Raw genomic sequence first — 13,052 nt, 5'->3', positions numbered from 1 at the left:
CACAGGGAAATATGACAAAAAAAAAAGATGTTTTATACAGTAGGCTACTTTTTTTCTGTCTGTTTCTGTTTGGGATGTTGCAAACAATGAAGATCTCTCTGGAAAGTTGTGAGGATTATAGCTGAAACCCCTCAGAGAAGGCTGCACACAAAAAGGCTGAGAGCTCCGACTGAAAGACGCTCAGACAGTCAGTGGACGAAAATCACCATAACTGCTCTGAGAAGCATTTGAGGGGAGAAATTGCTGCAAAAAATTGCTGGTGTTTTGAAAAAAAGATTACAGACATGTCCAAAGAGGTAATACAAACGTGGCGTTTCAAAGAAGGATCCTGTTACTGGAAATTTGTATGAAAAGTTGCAGACTAGACAAGCACTTTTTTTATTTTTTAAAACAATATTTCAGTATTTTTGCATAAAATTAGTAGGATATGATATCAAATTTTCTTCTTTTTGTCACATTCCTTTAAAGCTTTATGATGTGAAGTGAAGTCATGAGTCTTATTTTGCAAAAATTACCAGCTTGTTGGTGTGCTTTCTTTTCAACACAAGTCTGTTATCTTGCATAGTTTATCACATTATTCCACTCACTTTTTTGGTGACTTAGTGCAAAGACAGTATGTGCACCATGTGCGCAATACAGTAGAGCATGCGGATCAGTCAGCAATGAAACACAGATTATGTCAATTTTATGGACTTGGAAACAATAATGTTCAAACCCACTCATTCTTGACGCCCTGCAATATTGTCTGGGATATTTGCATATTTGAATATTCATAGATCCAGAATTTCTCAATGAGGGAGAAAGAGTAGATGTACTTCCAGCCCCTTTTCAAAGTTGTTCTACTTTTTATGTGGGAAAACCATGTTAAACAAACTATTAATCTTAGCAGAGTATATTTACTTACTTTAAGATATGTCTAGAGGGGAGCTTTAAGATTGACACTTAATTCAACTGATCTTTTATTTAAAGGCCACTCCATGTCTGGAAATGATAAAAGAACAAATTCAAACTTCTACTTTTATTCATTAGGAGGAAAAGAAAAACTGACCTTGTTCTCAATGGTGTTGAAGTTTTGAAATGACTTGTATTTAGCAGGAATAATGAAGCCGACACTCCAGGATGAATAAAAATATGTCCTTTCATTGCTTCATGTAATCGCTGGACAATGAGACAGGCAAGCACACTATGCTCTCTCAGCTGTCTCTGTCTACTAACCTAATGACTCTGACTGTGGTGCTGAAACATCTAAACATGCTCTGTCCCAACTAACCCATTGATACTAATTCTCTGGATTTGATGAATACAGTTTGAGTACTGAATGTGGTTTACATATAGTTTAAACGAGCAACATACTAAAAATAATGCCCTAACAACCACATCAAACACCCTAGCAACAACATCCAAGCATCATAGCAACCATGGAATAGCAACCAAATGACACTTTAGCAACCGACCAAAAAGTATATAGCGCTACCCTCTTAAGCATTAACCCTTTCACAATACATTTTTTAATAAAATAAGTATGTTTTAGAATTGAATAGAAGGGAATTACATTATTCAGCCTTAAATATTTTATTACAATGTTTCTGTTTTATGTAGCACGCTGCAGCTCTTCAAACAGCTACCTCCACTTCTACGTAGCCAACATCAACGCCCCACCACCCTTTTAATGGACTTCCTGCTAACTAACTCCCTCTCAGTCTTTGTAATTTGTCCAAATAAGTAGAAATCCAATAAGAAGATTTTAAAGAGGACCTATTATGATTATTTTCAGGTACATACTTGTATTTTAGGTTTCTACTAGTACATGTTTACATGCATTAATGTTAAAAGAAACGCTTTATTTTTCTCATACCGGCTGTGCTGCAGCACCTCTGCTCTGATTCGTCAGCCAACCCACTCTGTTGTGTCAACCAAACTCATCGGACTCCGCTCCAGCTCTGCTCTAACTAGCTTTGTTTGAGGGCGTACCAAACTAGCCGCTAGGCAGGTATTATGCCAATGTGTTACTTGGTGACATCACAATGTTACAGAAGAAAAGGGACTTCAAGAAAGGCGTTTCAGGCAGTTCAAGAGCATTGTTTCTGTGGCGGGAGAGTAAGTCCCTTTGGCGTGGATTTTGGGCTTTATAACTTTGCAGACATGCACAAAAACTTTATAACAAACTAAAGGAAAGGGAGAACGCACAAAAGCATAATAAGTCCTCTTTAAAATACTCCTGAAAAAAAGCAAAATTCTCTGTTTTGCCGATGATAAAGGAAGAGATGTGTTATTTATTAAAAGGCATGAAAAGAAAATATTATTTTTTTTGTAAATGATTTATTTGCACTGGCTCATAAACAAATGCACGGCCATTAATCAGATGTAGGAGACAGTTTTATAACAAGAGATTGTTGCAGCATTGTGCCACAAGGCCATTTTCCATTTCATCAGACATCACCATGTTATAGACACATTATCTGTAGATACTGTATGTACTAAATGTCCTGTTCTTTCTTTTTTTTCTTTCTTTCTTTCTTTCAGTTGAAGCCTACAACAAGTATTGCAAAGTCATGAATAAAGTTGCTCTCTTTCTTTTCTTTCTTTGCTTCTTATTTTTCTAACATTCTTTTTTCCCACTTTCTTGATAAATGTTACATCGAGCATAAATATTTTACTGCCGCATGCAATTTTGATGGAGACGCCACCATTCTCGTATCTTTTTAGGATACAGTATGTCGGCCTAATTGTGCCATGTGCAGTTATCCCTCCTCCCTCTTTAATACAAAGGGAAGAGAATATGAGTGATGCCCATTTCTGGTTACGTGTTAGAGGTTGGGGTGACTGCGTACTTCCTTAATGTTTCAGTATAACTGCAGTGAAAGTGTAGATAGGCCTACTGTACTGTTGCACTGCGGGTGTGTTTAAACGCTTGAACACAGCCTTAATATAAGCAGGTAATCCGCTGTAAACTTGCTCATCTGTGAAAGTGATTCGGACATACCTGCCTGTCCTCTGCATGTCTAATTCCTCTGTGAACATCATTACTGCCTCGTTGATTAGTGATGCTTCAAAGTGTTTGTCATATAGCCGACAGTCAGTGCGTAAGGAAGCCTTACGGGGGTCTGGGTGGAGAATAATCCGTGAAAAACAAAATAAAATATGCATATGATACTTTTGATAACATCTGACTGTTTGACGCTCTCGCTGGATGAATTCAGAAAACAGAAACATCATCTGTCACCATGTTCACCTCTTTGATTCTTACCTCCATTTTCATCTTTATTTTTTGGCTTTTTTTGAATATACACAACAAGTAGCCTGTAAATAATATTTCAGATAATACAGTTTGTAGTTTTAAAAATCATTCTTCAAGTGTTGAGTTGTGACAAATAGGCTCATTGTTTTTCATTTCAAACAAGTGTCAGTTTTTAACACATCATCTTATTCAGCAGATCACAGCATTATGAGTGACTCAATTTAACTGATTTGCATATAAAATAAAAGATTGCTTGGCAATCATTTTTATATTTTTAGTTGTATTACACTAAGCACACACAATTCCCTCAACTGTCACTTAAAAACTCAACTTCATGCATAGCTTTAACTCCAGCCTGAATCGGTTCCCTTACCATGATTTTCATCTTTATTTTGGCTTTTTTTTTTTTTTTTTATGAACAACATGCTGTATATGTCAACATTATAAGTAGTATAACAAAGTACTACATGTAGTGCCACAGTATCTTATTCAGCAGATCACTGCTTTATCAGGCTTGATTTAAATGTTGTAAGAAACTAATTTGCACATAAAATATAGATTGCAATCTGCCCACAATTCCCCTAACTTATTCAATGTAACTTAAAAACTCACCTTCATGCATAACTTTAACCCAAAACCTAAATCTGTTCCCAAATCCACATTTTAGATCCTGCATTCAAAAAAGGTCACCAACCTTGAAATTAAGAAACAAATCAAGTAAAACATCTTGCAAATAACCTTCATATTTTGGATTCTAGTTTATTCTAACATCTAAACACACATGCACACACTCACACACACACAGGTGTCGCTTCCCAGACTGTCTGTGTCTGTGTGTGTGTGTGTGTGTCTGCAGATGCAGATGCAGCCTCCTCTCCTCTCCTCTCCTCTCCGCATTCGGCGCGCAGCGGCTGACGTCAGGAGCGCAGCGGAGTGAGAGGAGTTGAAATAGGGCAGAGCAGCAGCGGAGCGCTGAGAGGAAGGAAACCAGCCTGGAGGAGCTGAAGGATGGAGAGCTGCTGCTGAGAGTTTGGGACGCGCTACTCCGTCGCTACTGACACACACACACATACACACACACACACACACAACCCACGTTAATTAACCTGAACCCCTTTAAACCCTGCGGAGTGTGGAGGACAGGAGTGGAACTAAAAGGAGCGCAGTTTGGTTGCGTCGCTGTGAGAGGAAATCTGTGGCACATTTTCCTTCCTTTTTCTGCCCTCTTGCCTCGGAATACCACAGGTAAGGAAGGAAAGCTGTGTTTACCAATGCGGGATAGGGGCTTAAAGGCGCATTTTATTGTGTTTTATAAGTTTGGTTGTTGCTGCCACTATATGGAGTGTGAGTGAATGGAAACTGTAAACAGGACAGCAGTGGCATGCTTTAATTCTGAATTAGTTTGTGAGGATAATATAGAGAAAGAGAGCTCCTGGATGTGCATGCAGACAGATGTGGAGGTGCAGTCCTCTTCTATAGCGCATGCAGGATGCACGATGTCAATGACAATCTGTGACAGTGTTTAACTCCATTGCTGCCTGCTATGTGTCGCCTATTGTCTGGGCGCAACACAGGCTGCAATTAATCATTCAATATGACCAGATGCCAGCTTCTTTTTTTTTTTTTTGGTAACCTCGCAGAGGAGGCTTCTATACCTGCACGGAAACAACAGGATTGATGGTGATGGATGGCTTTAAAGTGGGACTCCTGTGCACAGGATGCGCCAGGTTTTTGCTCGAGCAGCAGCAGCAGCAGCAGAGGGACTGAGATGATAACATAGTGAGACACGCACATCCCTCTCTCTGCTGGCGTGGATTCCCAGTCCCAACAAACCCCACCATCTTCACCCAGCCAGTTTCTTTGGCACTTCATCTTTTAACCATCTTATAAAGCCACATGCATTCTCCAAAAAAAAAAAAAAAACTCTCAGGGAGACATTCCTAAACAAGATTTTCTTGTCTGATTGTGTTAAATGAGCTGCTTCGGAGCTCTCTCTCATGGGAAAATCCTATCAGTGTCACCAGAGAGCCGGCACAGCGGCAGCAAAGCCTCCGTGACGGCCAGCGGAGTGGCAAATGAGGATTGGTCGGTGTGATCCAGCCGGAGCTCTCCATGGTGCTGAAAACGCTCCAGCCTGGAGCTCTCCATGGTGCTGAAAACGCTCCAGCCTGGAGCTCTCCATGGTGCTGAAAACGCTCCAGCCTGGAGCTCTCCATGGTGCTGAAAACGCTCCAGCCTGAAGCTCCCCTTTACTCCTTCAACCTCTCGCTCTCCAGCCTCTCTCTTTCTCTCTCTTGGCTTTGTTGGATTTCCCTCTCCAACCTGGAAGCAGATTGGAGCCGACATCCAGCAGCACAATTACGCCCATTCATCACTCTGCTATCTGTGGAAACTGGTTGTAAATCCCCAGAACCTTCAGCTTTAAGCAAGCCAACAGATCCTCCAACTCTCAACTCAGGCACGAAGCATGCATAGAGCATGCTCACATGCACAGCCCTGGATCAATACCTATAGCCCTGGCTCCTGAATGAGAATATTAATGGCAGCAGTTTAAGCATTAGTCATTCATTGTACGGGAAATAAACAAGCATGTAGACACCAAAATGTGACGTATGCTTCCTGGCTGAAAAAGTGACATTTTGTGTTCACTGATTCATTTGCCTTGGATTCAACAGTTGAATGTGGCTTCTAATCACCACTGAGGTTACCTGACTGCAATTAAAGTGGCAGTAGGCAGTATATTTGTGCCATCATTGGGCAAAAATTCCCTAATAACCTTTCAGCATATTGTAATTCAAGTGAACCTTCAGCTTTAACATGCATACAGCATGCAAACATGCACATGAGCCCTGGATCAATACCTCCTGAATGAGAATATTAATGGCAGCAGTTTGCACTATAGGTCTGAAGCATACAACCATTAGGCATTAGTCATTCATTGTACGGGAAATAAACGAGCAAGCATGTAGACACCAAAATGTGACGTATGCTTTCTGGCTGAAAGTGACATTTTGTGTTCACTGATTAATTAGCCTTGGATTCAACAGTTGAATGTGGCTTCTAATCACAACTGAGGTTACCTGACTGCAATTAACGAGGCAGTAGTCAGTATACTTGTGCCATCATTGGGCATCAATTCCATAATAACCTTTCAGCATATTGTAATTCAAGTGTTCTGAGAGATAACGAGACTTCTGCTCCTCCGGTTTCTGGCTTTAAAAAATCTAGCCTGTGATGGGAGACTTTGGCCAATCACAGGTCATTTCAGAGAGAGTGTTCCTATGACTGTGCTCTGGCTCGTGGGCTGTGCTTGGTATTTCCTCAACTATCTGCTTCCTCTCCACCTGGAAGCAGATATGGAGCCGACATCCAGCAGCACAATTACGCCCATTCATCACTGTGCTATCTGTGGAAAACTGGTTGTAAATCCTCAGAACCTTCAGCTTTAAGCGAGCCAACAGATCCTCCAGCTCTCAACTCAGGCACGTATAGTCTAGCAAACATGCATACAGCAGGCGCACATGCACAGCCCTGGATCAATACCTATAGCCCTGGCTCTTGAATGAGAATATTAATGGCAGCAGTTTGCACTATAGGTCTGAAGCATACAACCTTTAGGCATTAGTCATTCATTTTACGGGAAATAAACAAGCAAGCATGTAGACACCAAAATGTGACGTATGCTTTCTGGCTGAAAAAGTGACATTTTGTGTTCGCTGATTCATTTGCCTTGGATTCAACAGTTGAATGTGGCTTCTAATCACCACTGAGGTTACCTGACTGCAATTAAAGTGGCAGTAGGCAGTATATTTGTGCCATCATTGGGCAAAAATTCCCTAATAACCTTTCAGCATATTGTAAATCAAGTGTTCTGAGAGATAACTAGACTTCTGCACCTCCTCATGGCTCTGTTTTCAGGCTTTAAAAAAATCTAGCCTTTGACAGGAGACTTTGGCCAATCACAGGTCATTTCAGAGAAAGCGTTCCTATTGGCTGTGCTCCAGCTGGTGGGCGGTGCTTGGTAGTTCCTCAACTGTTCTCAACATGGCTGCAAGGTCACAAACTTTCTCATTTTACAGGTAAACAGTGCACTACAAGATGTTTCTGAAAACATTTGAGGAGAGAAATAGGCATTACAGTAACAGAATATTGATTCATATTTGATCAGTGCTGCCTAGTTTGACCGTTTGATCGGAGTTCATGAGCGATTGACAGCTGTTCAGAGACGGCAGGCTCCGGCTTGGCTCTGATTGGTTCATTTCCCCCAGTGTGTGAAATCTTGCAGATGCCATTAGGACATCGGAGGCACATGATTTTTTTCAGATTACCTGCACTACTGTCAGGATATAATGACCGTTTTATAAAAATAACTTTTTTGTAATCATATTTTCTCCATTTCTACCCACTGCAGCTTTAAAAGATGATTAAGCAACGCATAAGAGCATTACATTAGCACCATACCAAAATATATATGAACATATCACAGTTGAAGTCAGTTACTCCTGCAGGGTTTTTTCGATCCACATCGTGTCCTGAACCCTGTCAGAGCGGTTCTGCAGCTCACCCTGGGGTCACAGTCAGCAGGTTGAGAAATAATGATGTAGCCCAGAATAGTGACTCAGTCGGGCTTATTACAGTTTGCAATCTGGTGTGTAACTTATTAGCTGTCTCGCGGAGAGCCATTACAGCGCGGTGTCCAGCAGATTATGGCTGCTTGTTGTGCTTCAGAGACGACCTAATAGTGGGATGACTCACACACTTACAGATTGACACTGAAGACACACTAGCGTATAGCGCACACAGAAGAAAAAACCTCCACTGTAACATTCTCCCCTCGCTAAGCACTTAAAACCCTGCAAAAGCCAGAACCAGCTCGAAGCAGCGTGTGTGCATACATGCATGTGTGCAATATGTCATGCACGTTAGTTGGATAAAGCTAAAAAATTTCAAGCATGACAATAAAGGTCTAATCTTCTGTTGTGTATGCAGGCTGAGGAAGGCGTTTCACACGCTTCCACAGGTCTTGCATGACAGGCTATTGTTAGTGCAGCCGTCTATTTAACTCTGTCTCCAGGCTGGATTTAGACACATCAACATAAGCATGGAATTAACTTTTTGAGTGAAATATATGCTGTAGTCAGCTTTGTTGTTTGTGCTTATTAAGTTCATAGGGGATAACTGGATTTTGAGTTTTTGTCAGAGTTGCAGTGTTGATACTTGATCGTGGACAAATACAGTTTGTGCATTAATGTAACCAAACAGCGAGTGTTGAAGATAATGTATGCACATTCAGAGTACCGACCCAGCTTGGTCTTACGAATGTGATACTTTATTGACCCCAGCTCCTGAAAGGTCAGACTCAGCGACAGAACAACAGATAGGAGTTCAGTGTCTTGCTCCAGGACGTTTCAGCTGAGTGAGGGCTGAAAACAGGTTGTTTTGGTAAAAAGCGCCGTCTCTCTTCCCACTTGACTTCCCGGCAGCTCACATTCCTAAATGCTGAAACAGAGGGAAGCCTGAGTGCTGGAGGTAGATGCAGAAAAAGATTCACTGCCAACTTTCCTGATTCAATACAAAATAGTTTACATGCAAAGATTAACTCAGTCAATAGATAGGCGAAGTCCATCCCCTACCGGTGGACCCCATGGGACCTTATTTTGGGAAAAAGATTTACAGTAGTTAACGGCAATCACACATATGATGTCTGTCAATTTAAAACATCGTTTTGCAAGTCAAGAAAGTGTCAATTTGTCGTAGGTTTTGTCGTACTATCATTTAGTGTTGTGTGAAACTGCTCAGTGAACTACGTCTCTCGTCTCGCAGAATATAAGTCACCAACATTAGCTAGCTATCTAATTTAGCTATGTTCCATGCACAAATGAAATGTTATCTTACTTGTTAGGTTTCATCCAACGACTCCTGGTCTTTTTATCAGCCAGTAAGCGAAAGGACGAGTGAGAGCCGTTACACATGTGAGTACATCCCAGTACGAAACACACAGGCATCGTAGCTTCAGAGAGAGAGACGTCACTACGCAGACTTTGAATATTAGTGCTTGCATGAAGATGCAATGTTTTGACGGTTGTGACGTCACGTTTGTCATGTGTTGTGTAGTGACGGAAGTCTAACTTCAGAGCTAGTTACGTAGTATATACAGTGAGAAAATCAGTGAAGGTGGGCGGGGGGGTCAAAGAAACAGGACTTTCAGGAGACCCGTGTTCGAGTCTAGTGTTTTGTTTTGCAACGTTTTATAGAGAAGGTTATCACGTGTTTTACTTTGTTTACTTTACTTATTTTAAGCCCAACCATGACTTTTTCCCTTAACCCAACTAAGTGGTTTTGTTGCTTAATCCTAAGTGAGTTGCTTTGTTGCCCCCTGCTGGTACTGCATGTTAATACAGGCATGAAATATTCACGTCTCTGTGTGGCAAAACGTGGCGCTAACACACTATCCTCTGGTGGACAGGCGGATGTATTACACACACTTTTCTCCCTATACATAGAGTGGAAATGACCCAGTCATTTTTTATAAATTCAAGGTAGATGCTGCAGGCTTTAAGCAATCTACATATAAAGAGCCCTGGATGACAAGTCCATATAAGATTTAAGCAGAATAAATTACATTTTTCATATCAATTATAACTCCCCACTCGTGAACAGTGGAGATGCTTGGCATCACATCGTCTGAACCCCATGCAGAGCTCGCCTAATCAGGAGCAGGATTTATTCTCGCACAACAAAGCTATCCCCTCGGGGAAACCAAACCCACTTCCTCCTCCTTTTTTTTTTTTTTTTTGCTTTTACGCCTGGTGACTTTGATTTGTTTGGCTTTGCAAATTTCCCAAAGAAATATAATGAGGCGTACTCCAAAAACAAAGGTAAAAAAAAGCATTACAGATGGTGAGTCACACTCTTCTGGGCTGGCTCTTTCGCCATCCTGGTGGGGCTGACATGATTAGTTTTAAATTGAACTGATGAAACTCTTTCTCATGGGCACACTGGCACTCATATCCAGAGAAATCTAACATGATTAACATGAGGCCTATGACAATGACAAGCACTTAATATGACTGACACTGAAACCAGTAACTCGCACCATTAGCCACTGAATCCTCTTTATTCCAGAGACATTTTCCTGTGGCCGTCAGCTCACCTGATGAGTCCTCTGTACTCCCCGTAGACAGCAGGGCCACAAAATGTGGGCAACACGGTTCACTTGAAATTCTGATCACTAATGTTGAACTTCTAGAAATGACATTTACCGCCGCATCCCATATGAACACAGCAGCTGAGCTCAGAGCATCAGCAGCGCAGCTCTGAGCAAAGAGTGCTCGCTGCCTGAATGGAGGAAACTGACGAAAGAGTCAGCCGAGAGGGAGAAACACGTAGAGGGGTTACGGAAAGGTCACCTGGCGTATCTGTTTTCTGCAGTGAACTCAGTCAGCCATCTGCCTGTCCCTTTTATGCAGTCAGCCCTCACTCTGTATCTTAAAACTTGATAGTGGTTGTTTTGCTTTTGAGTTTGTTTTGTCACATCACATTTGGAAAGGTGGTGTGATTCAAGACTGTCTTGAAATGTTGCCTCACTCATTTCAATATCTAGTTCCTCCTGTTCACTGAAGACATTCAACACATCAAGTAGAGAAAGTCTGAGCTTGAGAAATCATTAGTGATCAGCTTCCTTTGTAATGAAAATGGTTTGTTGCTGAGGCAAAAGGAGAAGATGAGATACCTGCTGTATGAGAGGCAGCGAGTCTAAAGGAATAAATTCTATTAAAGCTCTTTAATTTGATGTTCTGATCAGCTCTGATGTAGACTGAAAAAAAGTGGTTGAAAGCTCTGAAATTGCTAGTAAGTGCACATTTGAGATGAGATTATCTTGTGACACATTCCGCTCCCAAGGTCAAGCAATATCTAACAAGGACTTTAAAGAAACAGTGTGTAGCAGTCAGTAACACAGTCATTTTTAAGATATAATAATATCTAAGTCTTTACCATATTACACTGTTTGCTACGATTTGATGGCACAAAACAGAGAGACAACCTTGTTCTTTCAAAGCTAACTGAGCAAACGTTTTCAGAAGTTCTGACTAATGATGTAACAAGTACAAGTTTGGAAGCAGGCTTTAAAAGTTCCCTTTGTATCATAGGCTGTATATAAGAAGTGGATGTAGTCAACATGACGTCACCCATTGGTTTGTGGGCTACGGCTTTGAAGCCTCGAGTTCAGCATTTTGGCCGTCGCCAACTTGGTATTCGGCCGTCACCAGACCGGATAACGCCGTGGTAGCGACCTGTCAAGCACAAGGTTGAGTGTGACAGCCTGTCAACGAAGCAAACACGCCACCAAACAAACCCCTGTGTGAACCTTAATATCCTAGCTACAGAGTCTAAATGCTTGTGTTAAAAATGTATGTTAACTTTGAATCTGTAGAGATAATTTGCGGGTTTTGGAGGATAAATTACTTGAGTACAGATGGAGTGATCTTGTAGCCAGCATTTAGTGAGCATTTACAGCAACGTCCATGAAACAATGAATGGTGTATGGAGGTATATTGATGTTTCAAAATGTGATATTCGAGAGGGAATCTTTGCCTCTTCACATGCATTGATTTCTGGCTCCTGCAGCCGTGAATGAAGCTTCAAAGAGCAACACAATTATTTGCGGCTTGTAGTGGTTCTTTAGTCGGTGATGGTTATACATACTGCCCGCATTTTTCTCCACAAAGCGCCTCTGAAGAGCCATTTATGCTTTAGAGGGTGTTTTTCTCGTCGTTACCAATGCAGACCTCTTTCATGATGTCTGCTAACACTGCGCCACAAACATAGTCCTGTTAGCCAGGTAGACCACCCTGTTCTGGCACCGCTGATCCCCCTGATATCCTATTTGCTCTTGCAGCCGTGTCATACAGCCTGCGGGGGATTTTTGGATTTAACAAGTCACTTGCTGTTTGTGTGTCTTTGCAGCCCCACCTGACAAGCAGGATGTGGGATTTAACACCCAACGGCTGCTGATCTGGTCACGAAAACTTGTCAGAGAAAAAGCCAAAAGTCAATATCAGTGTTGAGTAAGAACGGTAAAGAGGGAGAGGAAGAGAATAGAGTATGACACAGACAGGAGGAGCCTCTTATTCTTCCTCAGTCTGGAGATTGGGGCTTATTACTACCTCACAGCCTGAAGCTCTGTCTCTTCTATAGAGACAGAAAGTGGCAAAGAGAGAGTGTCAGACAATGATTAATTCTGAGGTAACGCAGAAGCTGATAAGGATGATATCTGGTCTTGCTAAAGCACCACAACCTGCATTGTGTTCTTTCTGAGGTCCCGGTGCCTTTTCTGAGAGGCCGACACTTTCTTTTCCTCTCTTTTACCGCAGTCTGAAAAGGCACACTTGCAGTTATTTCTCTGAAAAACCAATACATTAACTTTTTCTATTGCCGCTGCCATATGTTTTTTGTCACGTTTTAATTGCTTCAATGGCGTCCTTGTTGTTGCTCACATTGCTGTTTCCTAGTCTTTGTTTGTGTCCGTCTGGCTTATGCCTATTGTTAAGAGTTTTATTGTGCCTTTTTTCTTCTACAAATTGCTAGACTTTTCTTCCCTTTTCTCAATTGTTGTGATTTATTTATCCTTTCACCCAGTTCCCTGCATAATGTTTAAATCAAAGGACCCTGCACCGGCATGTTTTATCCCAATTACTACCAATCCTAAATGGTTTACTTCACAGCTATCCATTTAGCTTTTTAGATTTATTTCTTACTGCCATTCTAGAGAGCCATTGGTTTCCATTTATTTTAATACGGCACGACAATAAAA

At 41.4% G+C, this 13,052-nt stretch overlaps 1 protein-coding gene across 2 annotated transcripts in view; it reads left to right on the top strand.

Annotated features, from left to right (window-relative positions):
• The window catches only part of fstl4 (follistatin-like 4), a 314,390-nt gene that overhangs the window by 81,168 nt on the left and 220,170 nt on the right, over window positions 1-13,052 (top strand). The window contains exon 1 of one of the 2 annotated variants that reach the window (XM_037748471.1): window positions 4,179-4,483. The exons of the other annotated variant lie outside the window; for it this stretch is intronic. The gene's annotated coding sequence lies outside the window, so the exon portion shown is untranslated. Of the gene's footprint in view, window positions 1-4,178; window positions 4,484-13,052 lie in introns of those variants that run through there. 2 annotated transcript variants of the gene reach the window in all.

This window comes from Sebastes umbrosus, chromosome 17 (assembly GCF_015220745.1).
Source record: "Sebastes umbrosus isolate fSebUmb1 chromosome 17, fSebUmb1.pri, whole genome shotgun sequence".
In the NCBI taxonomy this organism is placed as follows: domain Eukaryota; kingdom Metazoa; phylum Chordata; class Actinopteri; order Perciformes; family Sebastidae; genus Sebastes; species Sebastes umbrosus.
Note: the sequence above shows the minus strand (reverse complement) of the source record. Positions and strands in the feature narration are given on the sequence as shown.